Here is a 19,563-nt window from a genome sequence, read left to right as displayed (position 1 = left end):
GGCAAACACCATATCACAGATGCTTCTGACAGTGCAAGAGCAGAAATTACTGTATTGTTGTGCCTAGGACTGTTCCCAGACACTGTTTAATTTACTTCTTGAATATAGTCTTCATATTCTCATCTGTGAGATGAGCTCTAACATCTACTGTAGAGGGAAAATTATTCAGTATATGCCCTGACTATGCCAGTGCAGGAAGGCCTGGGAATATTAAAGTAGTTGCCAAACCATAATGCACAATGTTTTAATTATTCAGAACCACTCTGCCATTGTCACAGAGAAAAGACAAGGGCTTGGCAGAGAAAAATGAGATTAAAACCCCACCACCAGCAGCAAAATGAAGAGAGAATTTGGAGTCACCAGGTGTTTCTTTCCAGATGTTGTCTCTGATGATGCTGTTGAGTGTGTTTAACTCTTGAACCAGAGGATAAATGTGAAAGCCAGTGTTCTGTAAGTATGCTCATCTGCACTTTTTTAGTACAAGCAGCACAATTCAAGCAGAGGAGGTTAATGATTTCCCACACAATGTAATCTAGTTTATAGATCTGTATAAATGTTTTATGGCAACACTTGATTATGTGATGTCCCAGATGATTTTTCAAAGAAGCTGATGTAAAAGACCAGCAAGAAATGCTGGGGAATTAACTGTCTCATTCTTTCTGGGGAACAAACAAATACTCAGAGCCCTCAGGAAACTTGAAACCCGTCTGGTGAAGAAAAAAGCTTGTAATTTGTTTGCATTTGATGACTCTCCTTAGTTGCAGGTAGTAGTGATAAATTCACAATTTGTGACAAGTAAAAAGAGGAGCAGGAAAGGTGCAGTGCACATCAAAGTTGCTTAATCACCTACAGAATACAGTGTCTGCAAAGCAGGTTTTCCTCACTGTGCTTTACTGCTCAAACTGGCAGAATAGAAGAGGAAAAGCAGGCTGCATAGTGGACTTGAAAATGCTGAAATAGCAAAACACCAAGAATAGAATGGCAAATAAAAAATTGCAGATTATCAGGGAGAAGTATATCGTGTACCCAGAAGTGTTCCATTTTTCTGATATTAAAAGCGTCTGTCCAGAGAAGGGCAATAAAGCTTCTGAAGGGCCTGGAGGTCTTTTGAGGAGCAGCTGAGTGAGCTGGGGGTGTCTAGCCTGGAGAAAAGAAGGCTCAGGAGAGACTTTACCAATCTCTGCAACTACCTGAAGAGAGGCTGTAGTCTGGTGGGGGTCGGTCTCCTCTCCCAGGCAACCAGCAATAGGACAAGGGAAAAGGCCTCAAGTTGAGCCAAGGGAGGTTCTTGTTGGATATTAGAAAAAATTTCCTCATTGAAAGAGTAGCTAAGCATTGGAAGATGCTCCCCAGGGAAGTGGTGGAGTCACTATCCCTAGAAGTGTTAAGAAAGAATAGACATGGCACTTTGCAAGCTGGTTTCTTGGGCATGGTGGTATTCAGTCAAAGGTTGGACTTTGTGATCTCACAGGTCTTTTTCAACCTTGAAGATTCTACAATCACAAAAGACTGGTAATCAGAACTATTCCCCTACCCCAGTTACCAAAACATAACGTGCACCTGTGGTACTTTCTGGGTGAGCTGTGTCTGTGAGTGACGAGCTGCCCCAATCTCCTAATGAACTTCTACGGAGGAAATCACATGTCAAAGATGGCCCAGGGATCAGAATGTTGCTCTTTTAAGCACTTCAGCAACTCCGTGATGATCCCCTGATCTGTTTATTTTCCGCATGCTTGGATAAGACAGACAAGCCACAGACTCACTGTGGATTGTAAGCACTGTCATGAAACATCTGAATGAGAAGTGCAGAGGTCCAGGTAACTCCAGAGAGAAATGCAGCTCATATGGTGATGAAAGCTCATTTTTTTTAACCTTTGGTATCCACGAAACTGGCTTCTACAGTCTTACTTTATGCATAAACAAAGGTAATCTTAGTTTTTTTCTAAACAATGAGCTGTAAGTACCTAGAATAAAAAAACAGCCTATGACTGCTCCTGAGGAAATTTTCTATTCTGACAGTGCATGCGCTGACTGCATTCTTTTACTAGTCTAAGATAGTCACTATTAAAAGGATGGTGTATTCTCTCCTGGCCAATTCCATAATTCCAATGCATAGTCTCGGGAATACCTGCCATTGAAGAAGCAAATGAATGAGAACAAAAGAAACAGAGTAATGTCTGGGATCTGACCTTTTATGTCAAACATTTTTATAAATGAGTAAGTGGGAATAGATGCAATATTCCTACAAAAATCAGAAATGGTTTTTGGCAAAGGATTTGCAAACAAGGCTGAACACTTGACTGTTGTGTGATGCAACTGAGCTAGATGATGGATCAGTTTATTTCTCAGAGTCACTGCAAGATGAAGATATATTTCTGATTTAAAAGGCCGAAGGTGGCACGCATACCGGTATGTCACTGTACACAACTCTGGTGCATAAGGTGCTCACTTAACAGAGAGGATTTTATCTAAGTCAGCAAAACTATATTGAGATAGTAGCTTTGTAAATCTGGTCATCAGAAAGAGTAACTCTGGATAAATTAAAGAGTGCTGAAAGTAAGAGCATTAGTGATTGTTCCTACTGTAAAATATGTGATATGGTCCCTGGCAGAGTTTCGATCCAGCACTTAAAAATTAGTTTGGAGAATATTTAGCTTGTATGGGCAAGAGAACATTCTGAGAGGGTGTGTGCAAATGTTCAACTCTGTCTGAAGGAAAAGAGACTTTAGAGATAAATTCTTAAATTTTACAAGTTATCTGAAGTAATACCTTTGAGTAGGTCCTTTGATTTAAGCAACAAGAGAGAAAAATTAAAAACAAATCAGACTTCCAAGAGGTAGTGTCGTGGTCATTATTAAAGCCTGAGGGATAAAGAAAGGGACATTCACTGGAATGTGGCCAACATCATAAACTGTAGGACAAGAACAGAAGAAAAGTAAAAGATGGCACAATCTAATCAACAATAACTTGCAAAGCTAAACTTTTAAATGTCCAGCACTAAGAAAATGAAGCCCGCCTAAGCCGCCACTTGTGTGAAATAAGGACACAATGCTTGCCATCAGTCTTTACTGCCTCTTGACTTCCACCAAGTAGTTCATATGGACAACAGAGTCCCAGAAGCTGAGATCTGTAGGAATCACAGAATGGTTTGGGTTGGAAGGGACTTTTAAACCTTACATAGTTCAACCCTCCTGCTATGGGCAGGGACACCTTCCACCAGACCATGTTACTCAAAGCTCCATTCAACCTGGTCTAGAATGTTTCCAGGGATGGGGCATCCACCACTTCTGTGGGCAACCTGTGTCAGTGTTTCTCCATGCTTATTGTAAAAAACTTCTTCCTTACATCTAGTTTGAATCTACCCTCTTTTAGTTAAAAAAACGTTACCCCTCATCCTATTGCTACAGGCCTTATAAAAAGTCTGTCCGTCTTTGTTATAAGTTCCTTCAAATACTGAAAGGTTGGAATAAAGTCTCCCTGAAGCATTCTGTTCTCCAGGTTGAATAACCTCAACTCTTTCAGTCTTTCCTCACAGGAGAGGCGCTGCAGCCCTCCAATAATTTTTGCGACCCTCCTCTCAGCCTCCTCCAGTATGTTCACACCTTTCCTAAGTGAATGCCATTTCTCCTTTTTATTTGCAGCGGATGCAGTATTCCATTTCTGGCTGTGAACTGTGATCTCACAGCTCTAGTTCTTGGAAAGGTACAAGGCATTATGGATCTGTAAGAAAACTGGAAAAAATTTAAAAGGTAACCGAAAATGTGCCATATCAATCCTTAATGTGAAAATATTTGATCAGAAGCTGCTCAAAGAAATACACTTTATAAACTGTTAAACAGTTTGTTGGAAATCACAGCCCGAAATGGCTATCTTCAAAACAGAATTCCAAACCCCTCTTTGAATCTATGTGCTTTTTTATATGTTTATGTACACATACACTTTTATGTATGTATAGCTATAAATAAATAGTAGGAAAAGGCTGCTTCACCAATATGATGAATGATACTTAATGTTTACAAAAGACAAGAATCTGCGGCTCAGGCTTGGAATCAAGCCATACTGGTTCAGTGTAAATTAGTAGCTGCATGCAAGCAGAGAGCTGGTCTGCTAAGATGTTTGCAGTGTTTTATTGCCTGGATTAATTAATGCTAATGGTTAAGAGAATGATAATCTACTGGCTTCCAAGAGGGAGTCAGGCAGTCTTTCCTGCTCAATGGAGTGTTAGAAGATTTGAAATATTTGAGGCACCAGAGGCTACTAAGAAGATTTACACAAGTCAATGTTTGAGCTTCCCACTCCTGGTAATTTGTTATTAGAAGGTTTCCAGGAGCTCGAGCGGATATTATGGATTCCTAATGGACTTTTATTCTTTTGTAATTTCTATGAATTTAAGGTTTTTCAAAAAAACTATGCATTTCATACTTTTTTTTTTAAACTTTCACTTTTTAATGCATTATACATATGTTTGAAGTTTAGTAGTCATTTTCTGTTTTGATCACTTTTGTACAGTCAGTCAAGTCCTTGCCTAATATCACTACATAACAACCATTTTCATTCTCCTAATATATTTAAATTTTTTATTAAGCTGTTAATCTTTCATTTCAAAACAGCACTGGATGTGTTCAATGAAAGACCAAATCCATTTTGTTTTCCTTTTTATATGACAGCTAACCCTCCACTTAGACTTCTAGCTCTTGGAAACAGACCTGAAGATCAAATAGGATCTGAGAAAAGGAACCATTCATTAACTCAAGAATTTAAAAAATTTGAGCCACAGAAAAAAACCAAACATATTAGGAAAAAGGACTCAAAAATGCTGGAGTGATATTATTAATAAAGATTCTACCATTCTGTTCTTGTGGCTTCTTTATATCAATAGATACTTCTTTTCTACAGAATAAAATTTTCACAATTATTATTTACATAAATATTGTAGGGAATATTTCTACTACACTATTTAAAAGAAGACTAAAGACACCCTAAAATTAAAGAACTTATCACTCTAAGGATTGGAAAATTGGTGACTAACAGAACTAGAAACTGAAGAGTTACATGCCATTGCTATATAAATGTTCCTCAAGGATTTTTTGTGTTGTTGTTATTTACTGAAAGAAGTCTTTGTTAACTGGAAGCAATCATTAAAATTTTACATATGTATAGAGTCTAATAAGAAAAAGGAAGTATTTATATTCCTTTTATTTTCCAAACAGTACTACTGTTCCTATTATGTGACAATGTTAACTTTCCTTTAAATATTTCCTAGAGAGAAAGTTTTGTTCTTGAGGATTGATCCCCTTTGTGACAACAACTCAACACAGCTCTGCATCTTTCACCTGAGAAGTATAAGACAGGTGTGTACACTATTTCCTGGCATGGAACTTTATGTTTGTAAGTTCCCTGTATCTTTATTTCTTCTAGCAGCTGGTGCAGTAGATTTGTAAACCAATCCTGTAACTTTTTTGGATGAAAATTTTATACCCCCTCAAGGACACCCACAGTCATGTATTGACTTGACAGGGGAGGCTGTCAAATTCTTGATAGTCTTTTCAGTCCCTTTAGTTTTATTCTCTGAGAAACAGTCTTTGTTATCCAAGAGTGGCTACTGAGTACATGTTTTGACTGGCACCGATTCAGGCACTGCTCTTTTCACTGATGCTAGCTGGTTTAGATATCAGCCTACACTTTCAGAAGCAGGGTCTGAAAACATAGTCTAAAAATTACCCTGGCAATCACATATACTCATCATTTAAACCCAGAAGAGAATGCTAGATCATTTTGTGTGACTGCATGTATGTCACAAGCCATTACATTTAAGCATTACACCTTACTAATTTCAAAAATTCAGTTTGACTACACTGTGTAGTCCAGATTCTTCCTATATAACACAAAGATCCATCTTGGATCTTTTGTGGACAAGAATCTATGGAAAAAAATAACCCCTCAAGAGGGCAAATTGGACCAGGATATGAGCTGTCCTGTGAAGAACCCCTCTTCACGTAGACAAGGATGGCCTTGAACTTGTAAAAAATGCCTGAGAGTTTTAATGACTATTTCTATCACCCTGTGGCTATTCACATGGCAAAAGCCAAAGAACATCAGGGAAATTAAGGAATAAACAGAGAACAGAAATAGAAGTATTATTATACCATTGAATAAAGTCCCAGTATGTCTAATTCTTGCATATAAAATGCAGATTAACAAACAGCAGAACTTTTTATGACAAAAATATGTGAAAACTAGAAATTTTAAGGACACAAAAGTATAGGTAAGCTTGCTCATTAAGAACAACTAAATACACTGAGGTTCTTCAGCTTGCCAGAGGCAGATCAGAGGGACTATGACAGCCTGGATGTTTCCATGGTCCCTTTCAGTAACAGAGTTGGCTAACAGCAGACAAAGCCAGGTGGCCAGCTGAATCAAAGGGAAGGGATTTGTGTACGTGCGTGTCCTGGGGTTAAAGCATGAGAACACACCCATGCTGCACAGTGTGTAGTTATGCAGTGGAACTCAGAAGTTGATAAAATGAAATAAGGAGCATTTGTTGTCTAAGACTTCCATCCCCCAGAAGTTTTTTAAAAATCTCATAATTTAACTACTGTGCTTCTGAAATAGGAAACCAACTGCTTATTTGAAGAGTGCAGGAGGTATAAGTGACAAAAAAATGAGAGGAAAAAATCACTGACGTGCAGCTTTTGCAGCTCCAGGAACAGATGCTGTGTACATACAAAATAGTAGCTCAGGAGTGACGATGACTGATGTTGGGCAAAGCAACATCTGTCTGAGACAAAACATCTGGACTGCTGCAGCATGCAGTGAGGAGTACAATTTAGCTTGAGGATATTCCCTGTGGACTGGCAAAAATGCAGTTTTTACATAGAATTGGTTTTTAGCTGTCCAATATAATTGTATAAGAAATTTTAAAGGTACTACGAAGTGGCTAACACAGATGTTCTTTTAGGGAGTTTTGCCATTAGGATCACATCAACAATATTCAAATCACTTTCAAAAGCCATTTGAGAACCAGACCACACCTCATATTTGAGATCAATACAGAGAGACCTTCACAGATACTTTCTCAGTATCCAAGGGTTTGGATTCTATTTCAGATATTCTCTACTGCACTTGGGCCACAATGAAACGCTACAGAAAGTTGTGATGCCACCCTCCCAGATGTTCAAGCAGCAGCCTGGCTGATATAGCTCATAAATTCAGAGTACAGGGTGGCTGGAAATGCTGCTTTCATCTGTCCAGTGTGAATGTCACAATGAATGGGCATATGGTTAAAAAAATCACAGACTGCTCTAACCTGTACCTGCAATTGGATGCAGGAGAAAATATGCCTTTCTGTTTTTAAAGAATTATTTGTGCTACAGAAGTCATATGCCAGAATTGTAGCAGTTGTAACTGATTTTATATAAGCAAATTCTGCCAGATATAAAAGAATACGGTTGTTCCATGGCTAGGAAACACAACCTTTGTGAATTCAATCAACATGTTTTTAAACATTTAGTGACATTAAAAAGAAAGTGCCTAGCTTTAGGGTATATGAAGTATTGCAACCCCATAAAGTTTAAGCACTGGCAGGGAAAAAGAGTAATTGCTAGACCAAACAGCTCAGCAGCTGGTTTAGTTGTGTTCATCAGCTAGTGGTGATGGGCATGATCCTACCCTGCATCCTTGCAGCTGCAAGAAGAGATGGCTTGTAACACAAGGGTACTGGAACTACAGAATGATCAAAAATGAAGAGATTGGATATTAGGAAAGCTCTTTTCACCAAAATGGTGGTCAAGCATTGGAACAGGCTGCTCAGGGAAGTGGTGGAAACACAAGCATGAAGTTGTGGGACATGGTTTAGGGACATGGTTTAGTGATAGACTTGGCAGTGCTGGGTTAATGCTTGGACTTGGTGATCTTAGAAGTCTTTTCCAAGCCTCAAGATTCCATGATTTTCTGATCCTGATATGTGCTGCAATGTTTTCTGCACAACATTGCATCAGTAATGAAGATGCTAGATTGCAGCAAGATATCCCCCTGTAATAATCCTGCAGCTCTCTGCAATTTAACTTGGTGAATGAGCAGCTCTCCTCTTTTTATCATCAGATGATGAGTGACATCTGTCTGAGCAAAGAGTCCATGTTTTCAGATCGACCATGTACCTGCTGAGATCAAACAGCAGTCACCTTTCAGATGTAACATCATATATCCAGAGACACTGCTGCTATGACAGAAATGACTCATGACTCTAATGATGAGGGATTTGCATTCATCCAGCAGGAGGTGAAAGACGACACCTCCTCACTATATGCTAACATTTCTGCAATCCAGCAGCCCATGGGGAACCCTCCAGCTCCATGCTTCACAAATGCCTACCAAGACATAAGTTGCCCATTAATGAGCCTACATTGTCCAGTACAGAGGACAGTTTCATGTTCTTCTCAATGTGTAAAACTGAGGCCAAAGTCCATACAGCAACTACTCTGAACCACTCTCTTGTGAGTACTATGGTGTCTCAGCAGTGAGGAATTCAGATTATTGCTACTCAAGGTATCTAAATCCCAACTCATCCTATCCGCTGAACGAAGAAAAGAAACTGTGACATACAAATTAAACATGGATAGTAAGCTCTCTGATCTCACTGCAGTGAGTAAAGTTTAAATGATTTTAAATCACTTCTTGATTTGTGAGCAAGAATTAGTATATTCCTGTTTAAGCTATAAAAAAAAATTCAAAACCAGAACTAAATGCAACAGCTAGCCACACCACTCTTAAATGCTGTTTCATATGGGTCATCTTTAACTCTAAAAAAGTCAGGCCATTTGGAAAAATGTATTAAATTCTCTATATATTAGAATCAAATATCATAGAATCATAGAATGGTTTAGGGTGGAAAGGACATTAAAGAACATCTAGTTCCAACCCCACAGTCATGGGCAGGGACACCTTCCACTAGACCAGGTTGCTCAAAGCCCCACCTAACGTAACCTTGAACACATCCAGAGATGCGGCTGCCAGAGGTTCACTGGGCAACCTTTACCAGTGCCTCACCACCCTGTCAATAAAGAATTTCTTCCTAATATCTAATCTAAACCTACACTCCTTAAGCTTAAAACCAATATCCCTGTTACTGTCACTCCATGCCTGTGTCAAAGGACCCTCTCCAGCTCCCTTGCAGCCCCTTAATGTACTGGAATGTGGTATAAAGTCTCTGTGAAGCCTTCTTTTCTCCAGGCTGAACAGCCTCAACTCTCAGCCTGTCTACATATAATAGACTCCAGTGGTTAAGCTAGAGACACACCGGAAATCAGTTGCATGCAGTGTCTCACACATAGGGACAATATTCTCACCTACCTAAAAACAGCAATTAAAATGCCCAGACACGTAAATAAATGTTTTTTCTTAATCCTATTAAAATTCACCCATTACTAGGAATGCATTCTGTTAAATGCATGGTTTGCCCTAAGTGTTATGCTATTGCATTTTACCTGGAATACTTAATTGTTTCCCAAGAATAGCAAATGGTTAACAGATCTCCAAACTGGAGCTGTGGAGCTGGTTACTGTAAACTTCACTGCAGTTCTCTGCCTGTATTTACACCAAGTGAAAAACTGAGGGCAAAAAAAAAAAAAAAAAAAATAGGAAAATACAAAATACATGCACAGGAGAAGCAGATAAGCTTTATACACCCTAAAAGGCAAATGTGGAACTAGTGCTACAAAGAAGCAGCTGTCTGCAGCAGGAGAGTGCAAAGTACCTCAGAGGTGTCAAAATACGCAGGTAGAGAGATACAGCTTCCTCAGGTTAATGGTCTGATAATATCACTGCTGAGACCTGGAAAGCCATTGCCTCAACATCCATTTCTGGCAATGTTGATATAAACTCTGCAGGAGTAGGGCTAGGGGCAAATTCTGGGGCTTCACCTGCCAGGCTGATGAAAGAAGGAAAATCTATTTCAGTGCTTAAAAGACAGAGTGGCTTTTGGTGCAGAAGGTCAGACAGATACACGGGTAAGTTGCTGTATAGGAGTAGTCTCAAAAAGGGCTACTGAAATGAAAACCAGATAAGGGCCTGGAACAAGATCCTACAGTCTATTAATGCCCTGGGATAGTGTAAGAGAGACACATGGGAACTCAGATATAAGGAAAGTGGGGGGATTTTGTGCAGTGTTGACAACAAATATGTTTGTTCTATCGTAGGTAAAAAACCCCTTGGAACAAAAAACTCTTGCAAGTTGATATGGGAAGAAAAGTCTGCTTGTGGTGAATACAATGGGGAATTTGTTCATGTCAATGCAGACAAACCCATCACTTGAAAACTGAAGTCATTGTTTTGACCCTGTTCCCTCCCTGTTATCGAGTCAACTCAACTGGGCATTTAATCCCCCCAGGACTAAGGAAATCCATCTCTCTCCTCTCTTGTGAAAAAATGAAAACTGACTGCTCTGGGTGTATTTCCAGCAGACTTAGGCCCAGCAGGTGGTGGATGTGTGTGGCATCCTGCTCATGGCTGACTGCATTTTGCAAGTGTTGCTATCAGTGCGAACAAGAAAGCTGCTCCACACATGGTTCTCCACCAGTGTTTTCTTTATTTCAGACTAAATCTGTAGCTGGAAATGGAATTTGTAAGTTATTCTCTACATAATTTAGGACGCAGTCATTTCTATAGAGCCTTCTGGTACAAAAAACCTCTCAGGTCATAGGCTACAATGAAACACCAAGACTGCAAAGCAAAATTAGTCAAAAATTACCATCTCAAGAAAGGAGGAAAATGAGCACTCTATTCTCATTCTCAGTAAACAATCTGCCTCCATGAAAATTTCAGGTGAACACTCCAGGAAGACGACAAGGATGGGCTCTTAATCTGCTGAGACCCCAAACCAGCACAGAGATCAACAGCAAAAGCATGAGAAACATCTGGCTGAAATGACTCCTTGGGCTAAAGATCATATGCAGGATGAAGTTTGCTGTTGGAGCTGGGCTTTTCTGGGTTACAAGGACAGGAATGACATTCTGGATTGAGACAGTGTTCTAGGACAAGTATCCAAGGTCCTATTCCAGTTTTAGTACCAGCATAACATGGGCTCCCTTTGATATAATATGAGCATTCTCAGTTCTCTATCTCTGAGAACACAGGAAATGAGTTCGGAGTTAAATAATTTTCAGGGTTAAAGAACTTAGGCTTCTAGAAGGAAATGTCAGCTTCCAAGTGTTATCTTAAAATTAATAAAACAGTACAGGTATTCGAAAACTGGTAGAAGCAATAACCCTATCCAGACACCTTATGTTTTTTAACCATTGCAGCAAAGGAATTCATGTATTTCAAGGATGTAAAGGACTTGATCTCCCAATAACAAACTGGAGATCCTACCACAGTATCCAGCAAACCTAGTTCTAAATCTGATAGTACTCTACATCCAAGATCTTTGCATGTTGCACACAGTCCACCAGTCACATTCAATCCCCGTGAGATAACATCATGTCCAAAGAGTCTTTCCAGTCTGGTCTGTAAAAAGTCTCCCCTGTAATAATAAGGTGCTAAGCATTGCATAAAATATTTCTGGAAGGGCAGATCTGCCAGAACCTTGCTTCACCATAGGAGTCCTCTGTCTTGAATGATGTCAGGAGGACATCATTCAGTCAGGAATAACTACACTAGATATTTATTGTCTTGTGGTCATTATCCTTAATGAACCATCCAGAAGAAGATGGGGGTCAAAAACAAGATGAAAAGTAAGTGATATTGGTTTCAGGGCAGCAGGGAACAGAACTCCAGGCAAGCAGGAGGTCAGAACCTGGGTACGTGGTACATGGGTGATGGGCTCAGAATGGAAAATTAAGGAGGTAATGTAGCTATGAAAGAACAGGGAGCCAGAAGAATGAACTTCCAGAGAAAAACAACTGCTGAATGAAGTGATCTCACAAGGTGTACTAGTGGCAGCGTTTGGGAAATAAAGAGGCAGTAAAGCCTCTGAATTTACATGGTGGGAAAACAGAGACCTTGAAGAATGAAAGGTGTGGGAATAAATTTTAAGCAAATGTGCAAACAGTAATGGATAATAATAGCACTCAGATGTTATGTAAGAGCTTGTGTGTTTGCTGAAGGAATAACAAACTTCAGGCTCAGTAAAAGAAAATGGGCGGGTTTAAGATGGGAAAGTTTGTGTACAAAGTAACCGCAGGCTTTTTCAGCACAGACTACATTTACATCCTATACAAAGATATCATAGAACCACAGAATGGTTGGTATTGGAAGGGATCTTAAAGATCATTCCATTCCAACCCTCTTGCCAAGAACACTTTCCACTAGACCAGGTTGCTCAGGTTCCCATTCAACCTGACCTTGAAAACTTCCAGGGGCGGGGCAGTCACAACTTCCATGGGGAACCTGTGCCAGTGCCTCACCACCCTCATAGAGAAGAATTTCTTCCTAATATCTAATCTGAACCTACCTTCTTTCTGTTTTAAGCCATTATTCCTTATCCTATCTGTACAAAAATGTATACCTCAAAATCATGCTTGTCCAGGAATACCAAACAATCATGCAGTTTAGGTGGTGAAAGCTTTACAAGAAACAAGCCCAGGGACAAGGGCAGCTTCTGTTTACATCAGTGCTGGCACTCAAGTCCTGAGGAAGGACCAGAGCTCCAAAGATGCTGCCTGAGGTAGAGTACATCAAGGACACAGCATTATCCATTCTTGTCTTATTGCCCAGAAACACACTCATCTTTCATAATCAGCAAGACAGCAGCAAAACTGTCTGGCATAGCAGTGTGTTTTCATTTTTCTTCATTTAATTGTGCTCTGTCCCACGGAACGGATCAACAAGCAAACAACAACATGGAAAAAAGAAACCAAGAGCTCGTCAGCAGGTCTGACTGGGGAGATTTACTTCTTGAGAGCTGGGCACAGAGCCAGATCCACCTGATGGTGGGACCTGCTAAGGGACATGGAGGCAGTGCTAGGTTTTGTAAGTAATTCTGAGAGAAGGGGCCAGAAAAGCAAAATCTGAAAGAAATAATCTTTCAATTTCATATTACTGGACATAAAAGTCCACTGAAGAAACTGATTCAACTCTGAGCCGGCATTGCACAACACTTCATCCTCCACCAGAGCCTCCACAGCCAGAGATTCACAAGAACAGAGCAAGGCTAGGTTTCATATTTTTCCAACCCGGCAAAGGAACTCTGCGACTTGACTGGAATGGCTTTTCTGACACATCATTTCTTAATTCTCACTCATTCCTGCCCTCCATCCCTCCCAGAATCTCTTCTCCCGCCCGCCCCCCCCCCCCCCCAAATCAGACTGTTCCTTGAACAGCTCAGTATTTCAATCCAATCTTAATCTGATTTCCCAAAAGGTGCTAAGTCCCCTTTTCCCTCTCTCCCTGGCACGTACTATCTCTACAACAGAGACCGAACCTGTTTTCCTGCGCGCAGGCTGTTGGCACTTGCTTGGCCATTTTCTTACTGAGGCATGGACTTCTCACACTGTAAAGAACTGTTGAAGAGTGACTTGTTTCACCATTGCCTGGCTCCTTTGGTAAGATGTGTACCGATAATGGGCCATGACGGTCCATGGAGGATGGGCCACGATGGTCCGTATGAGGGCGGCGAACCTCTGCCGCCCGGCCGCCATCGCAGGTGAACGACCCTCAGCGCGGAGCTGCGCGTGCCACGGAACGCTCGCGGACACCGACGCCCCGGTGCCCACGTGGCGACCGTTGCGGTTGCCATGGTACCTAGGCCGGCGTGAAACTGCCGAGTCACTGCCGTAAAGCACCGCTCAGCCGCTATATAAGCAGGAGTGCGCGGCAGGTCCCGACAGCGCTCACCCCTCTCCGAGAGGGAAGGGGAGCGATCTTCGCGGGACAGATTCTTGGTGGTGATTACCTTCCTTGCTTTCTGTAATTCTTTACTTTTTTTCCTATTTTTCTGTGTTATTCCTTGCTCTTTTCTTTGATGGTCAATAAAAGTGAATTATCATTTTTATTGCCAACATTTGACCTTGTTTGTGTCTAATCTCTCTGGATGTTCGTAGCCATCCTCCCCCACTCTCCCCCCTTGTGTTCGCATCTTAAGACACCTATGCAGATTGAGACACACACATCTGCAGGATGCAAGAAAAAATTGTTCTCTGTGGTTAAACTCATGCATTTGGCAAGACAGAAAGAAGGAGAGAGAACGGTGTTTCCTTGTCATGGATTTCTCCAAAAGCCATGGTAATCCTCCGGCAAAACTCTATGACAACAGATAAAACTCTGCCACCCCCAGGAAGATTCCAGGGGCTGGACCCCAGTGCCAATCACATTTACAAGAGGCAATGAAGGCAACCAGGAGCAGTAACATAGTTTATGCATACATCATCCTGAGATAAGAAACCATAATACCACAGCTGAGTAATACCCAGCCTGCCTATTGCACTTGTCTTCCATGAATGTCAGGGACCTTAAGAAGGTTTTAAGTACGGTTAGCACCATATTAAATATTGATCAGCTGGTTCATGCTGGAGTGAAGTGACTTCAGCAAGATCATGCAGCAGTGGCAAAACCCTGTGGAACAGACAGCATTAAGAAAAACATCCCACTCAGAAATCACCACATCACCTTGTTGACATCAACAACTGCATATTTTTTGCAATGCTTTTATTCACAACATACGTGTGAGACACAAGGGATACTTGGAGGTCCTCTTGCTCATTCCACAACACATACAGAGTTATCTGAAGACACTGGATGCAATGCAATGAGACACCATTTTTTATTTCACTAGACTTGGATGGGGTATTCATTCCTCAGGCTGAGAATGGAGAATGGGGAATGAGGAAGGTGTGCCCATCTCACTGAAGAAGCTCGAGTAAGAAGAAAGCAAGTTGGACGTTCTGAAAAAGCACGAACGTGTTGTTTTTATCTAACATAACAAATCCCATCTACTCTTCTCCAGTTTTACCCAACTGCCAACTGACTCTACTATGTTTCTTGTTGGTGTTATTCCTTCTGTGAAGATTTTTATCCTCTCTGTCCTTCAGACTAGATTCCTTCATTGTACTCATTTTAGGCCTAAACCCAAAATTTGCCCAGAAACTTCATCTGAACCTGAAGCCTAATGATCACCTTCCTTTGCAATATTTTATGTATCTGTCAAGATAAACCATAGGCAGGTTTTGACGCATATTTCATGTTGCCTAGAATTATAGTCTGTGCTACAGTGACAAACAAGATCACTTACCTAATTTTAGTATTGTTGAAAAGTTATGATTTGATGATAACTTCTAGATTTATTGTAAGGCAGGGCACTCTCATATGAGCACGTCTCAATTTTAGCAAAAAATTTTTTTTTCCATGCAACAAGTCCTTGCTATCCATCAGGGTGTACTTCAGGATCTGCCAGTGTATTTAGACATACTCCGTTGTTTGGCACAGTAGGGGATGAAAACACTATTTCAGGATAGCTGACACTTTGTCAATGTAAGTGATTTCAGAAGGTAGCTTTGTTCTATATTTTTGATAGACTAAAGATGAATTTTTTAAAAAATGAACAGCAAGAGACACATGGTGAATGGCGAGTTGATAACTGTGAAAAAAGCAGCATCAGCAAGTAACTGGGTCTCCAGCTTTCTAGGGGCTTCTGCTATGAAATCTGGCTTCTTGCCTCTTCCCTTCAATTTCTTCTTCTAAAGAGTGATAAAATTGTGCTACTAACTCCTGACACAAGGAGGAAGATAGAAGCTCTGTCCAGACAAGATGACAGTGCTGCAGCTAATATCTGTCTGATGCTCTTGTGGAGGAGTAGCCTAGCAGAAAACTTTCATGTGATTTTTTTCAGTTCTAGAAAAACACAGCAAAAATGACTCCATTAATTTTGCAACTTTATCATTGCAAGACATGATTCTCTGAAAACCCCCAAGAAAACAATGGTTGGTTTAACAAAGGATTTATATAAGAACAGGGATGTCTATGAGGAATACACAGGAATTAATGCCTTAGTTCACATGGGATGAGTAAGGAACAGAAGGTGAAACAAGAAATCAAGGACCTGTCCTATGTCATTTTTGCTCCTTCTGATGGACATTTTTTCATGTCATAAATAAGCAATGGTTTGGGTTGGTAGCAACATTAAAGATCATCTAGTTTCAACCCCCCCAACCAGAGGCAGGGATACAACCTATTAGATCAGGTTGCTTAGAACCCCATCCAGCCTGGCCTTGAACACTTCCAGGGATGGGGCATCCGCAGCTTCTCTGCACCGGTATCTCACCACCCACACAGTAAATAATTTCTTCCTAATCCCTAATCTAAACCTGCTCTCTTTATGGTTAAAGCCATTCTCCTTTGTCCTATCCCTACATGCCCTTGTCAAAAGTCCCTTTCCAGCTGTCATGTAGCACCTTTAGACACTGGAAAACTCTCTAAGGTGTCCCTGGAGCCTTCTGTTTTACAGGCTGCACTGCCCCAATTCTCTCAGTCTGTCTTTGTAGAAGAGTTGCTCCAACCCTCTGATTATCTTTGTGGCCTCCTCTGAACCTGCTCTAAGAGTTCCATGTCCTTCATGTGCTGAGGACTCCGGACACATATGCTGTAGTCCAGGTGAAAGTACAATATTCATTTAGCTGTCCTGTTAGACTTGGCAGTTACAGCTGACCTAAATAAGTTCTCCCTGTATTGTCATTTGGTAGGAGAATTTCTTACTCTGTCCCCGGATTTCTCATGTAACGAGGCAGGATGCTGTCAAGACAGGTGCTGAGTTTCACCCATAGGTTGAAGACACTACAGAGGGTACACGATACATTTACAACCAGCACTGTCTGTAAAACAGGTTCCAGACAGGCTTGTGCAGGTGCGAGATGACAGTCATCATAACCAGGGTATGATCAGTCAGTTCCCCATCCTACTTAACATGTTCCAGCTGATGGCTCCATGGGTTGTCATTTTAAAAACAAGTAGAAGACCCTCATCAAACTAGTCCTTTGTACCCATCTATCCAGGGGTATCTAGAAAAATCTACTGACCTCCAGAGAGCAATTTAGGCCTAATGCTCTGATATTAAACTGGCAGGTGTGTATTAAAAGCACTCATTTAGTCTGAGGTGAATGAGAGGTCAAGTAAGGTCAAATAGTGCCTGCTTGACTTATGTCAAAAAGTTATTCTGGTAATTCTTTTGGTTGATCCTGATTCTTTCCCTGCAAATGACAGCACTGTTATTAATGTTAATTATCCTAGGCTAAGTAATGGGATCACTGCGGAAGGAAGAGCTTTGATGTGTGCAAGTAACATCTAATACGTGGTGTAATAGTGCTCTGTTACTACTCAATAAAAATATATTTCCAACGATTAAATACAGGAACTGGAACTTCAGTCCCATTAAGTTAATGGCAGAACTCCCAGTAACTACAATAGGATGAGCAGTGTTCACTTTTTATAAAAATCCACTAATTTCACAATTTTTTACATGTGAGTAAGCCAATGTCTGTGTGCCACTCCCAAAGACCATATTTACTCTTTTCTACAATTTTTGTCTTCTCTGTCCTCAGTTTTAAGAATCAGATTTCTGTCTTTGTCACTCCATCTTACCATCATTGAGCCATGCTGCTTAACAGACATGTACCATGTTACTTAAGCAACACAAACTTTGCTTCAGATTCTTAGATTGGGTCAGAAATTGCACCTGCTTCTTTGACATGATACTGTTTCAAATACAATAAATAAATAAAGCTAGTATTGACCCAGAATAAGAGCATGCACTCACGCTTTTACATCCATTTAAATAAATCTCTTCATCTTAATCTCTACAATTTAGAGACAGATGCCTTTTCTTTCCAACCAATCTTTTTTTAAGACATGTAATTCAAAGATGTATATTTGGGACTCAAAATATCCACACTTTTGACTGGAAAAAAAGGTCTAATTAGAAAAAAATTTGGGGGAAAAACACCTCCACAGATCCCTTTCTAGTCAAGCTGTTCTGTGACTATAAAATATTTGGAAATCCCAACTGAATGTCTCCTGCACAAGTGCAGGTTGACACTGCTGGATGCACAAGGTGCGTAACTCAGCTGGGATGTCCCTACCATTCCTTATATACTTTGGACAACCCACATGTTAACAGTAAGTCTAACGCATACCATAGATATTAGACTTACTTGACAAATCTATACATCAGCACTGGTGTGGTAGATCTCAAGGCTCCCTAATACTTCAGTCCTATAGCACATGGATTTCCTACAGCATAGAATCATGGAATATTTTGGTCGGAAGGGGTCTTAGACACTATATAATTCCAGCCTCCTTGCCCATGGGGAGGTACACCTTCCCAGCCTTGAACTCTTCCAGGGATGGGGCAGCCACAACTTCTTTGGGCAACCTGTGCCAGTGTCTCACCACCCCCACAGGAAAGAATTTTTTCCTAATATCAAATGTCATCCTGCCCTCTGTCAGTTTGAATCCTTTCCCCTCTGTGCTGTCACTTCACGCCCTTGTTCAGAAGTCCCTCTCCAGCACTCTCACAGCCCCTTTAGGTAGTGGATGATAATCCAGGTCTTCCTGGAGCCTTCTCTTCTTCAGGCTGAACAACCCTAACTCTCTCAACCTGTTTTCATATCCACCAGATATGACCAGCAATTCTGAAATGGGTGGGTTGGGTTGAGTTTCCATGTGTGCAGGCCTAAGCAAGCCTGCACAGATGAAAAATACCCCAGAGAGAAAGTTCAGCCTTGAGAAAACTTTCACATTAGTCAGCACAGCTCTAAACACAGCCACATCTTTTGCTCTGTCTATAAAGCTTGCCTGACACTTTCTGTTGCATAGTGCATAAATAATGTTGTGCTTCTATTCCCTGTCTGCATTGATCCCCACTGGCCTTTACAACTTCATCTTAGGTGACCCCGCCATCCGAGGTAAGACCTGTCTGTAGAAGAGCTGAAGACCCAGAGCATAAAGCAAAGTTTACTATGTTGCGACTGTCCCTGTGATCTGCCCGAGTGCCCTTGGTGAATTGCTCCCAGCTCAGGGTTTTCTTACCCGAGAGGCCCCAACAGAACTGGAATCACTTCACACAGAGTTCTTTTAATCTTCCTTCCTGCATCAATTCCTCCAAATCCTTTATCTTGCCTGAAAGGAGATTATTGTCTTGCAAAAAAAAAAAAAAAAATTAAAAAAAATAGGGCATTTCATCTAGTATATCTTAATTGCCATAACATTTAAAGGAGATACATTATTCCCTTAATTCAAGAGGCTAATGAATCACTTTTAATCATACAAAAAAGTCATGTCCTATGGTGGTAAGCAGCCTAAAAACGCAGGAGAAGTTGGTAGGCATATGCTGGCTTGCTCTTTCTGTGGCATGAAAAAAATGCATCAGCCTGCTGCTGGCTCCTGACTGCACATGCCAGTCTTAACTTTGGAGAAGTAATCACTTTCTCCTCGACTCATTCCTCTCTCTTTGTCCTTTGATTGCAGATTCCAGATGGGTTTGGTAGCCAGTAATTACTTTTATAACTAGAACTCACTTGCAATGCATCAGGTTAATGTTAATGGCATTCTGTACAGGCACTCATAATCTTCTCTAACTTCTCT

At 40.8% G+C, this 19,563-nt stretch overlaps 1 protein-coding gene across 12 annotated transcripts in view; it reads right to left on the bottom strand.

Moving 5' to 3' along the window:
* TENM4 (teneurin transmembrane protein 4) overlaps positions 1–19,563 on the bottom strand; it is a 928,417-nt gene that overhangs the window by 528,177 nt on the left and 380,677 nt on the right. For 9 of the 12 annotated variants that reach the window (XM_042024143.1, XM_042024148.1, XM_042024149.1 and 6 more), the window contains exon 2: positions 19,009–19,116. The exons of the other annotated variants lie outside the window; for them this stretch is intronic. The gene's annotated coding sequence lies outside the window, so the exon portion shown is untranslated. The remainder of the gene's footprint in view (positions 1–19,008; positions 19,117–19,563) is intronic. 12 annotated transcript variants of the gene reach the window in all.

The sequence above is a fragment of the Corvus kubaryi genome, unplaced genomic scaffold, assembly GCF_017639235.1.
Source record: "Corvus kubaryi isolate FWS band 111438036 unplaced genomic scaffold, C.kubaryi_AGA036_p1.0 37260, whole genome shotgun sequence".
In the NCBI taxonomy this organism is placed as follows: domain Eukaryota; kingdom Metazoa; phylum Chordata; class Aves; order Passeriformes; family Corvidae; genus Corvus; species Corvus kubaryi.
The sequence above is the reverse complement of the archived record's forward strand: the minus strand, read 5'-3'. Positions and strand labels throughout refer to the sequence as shown.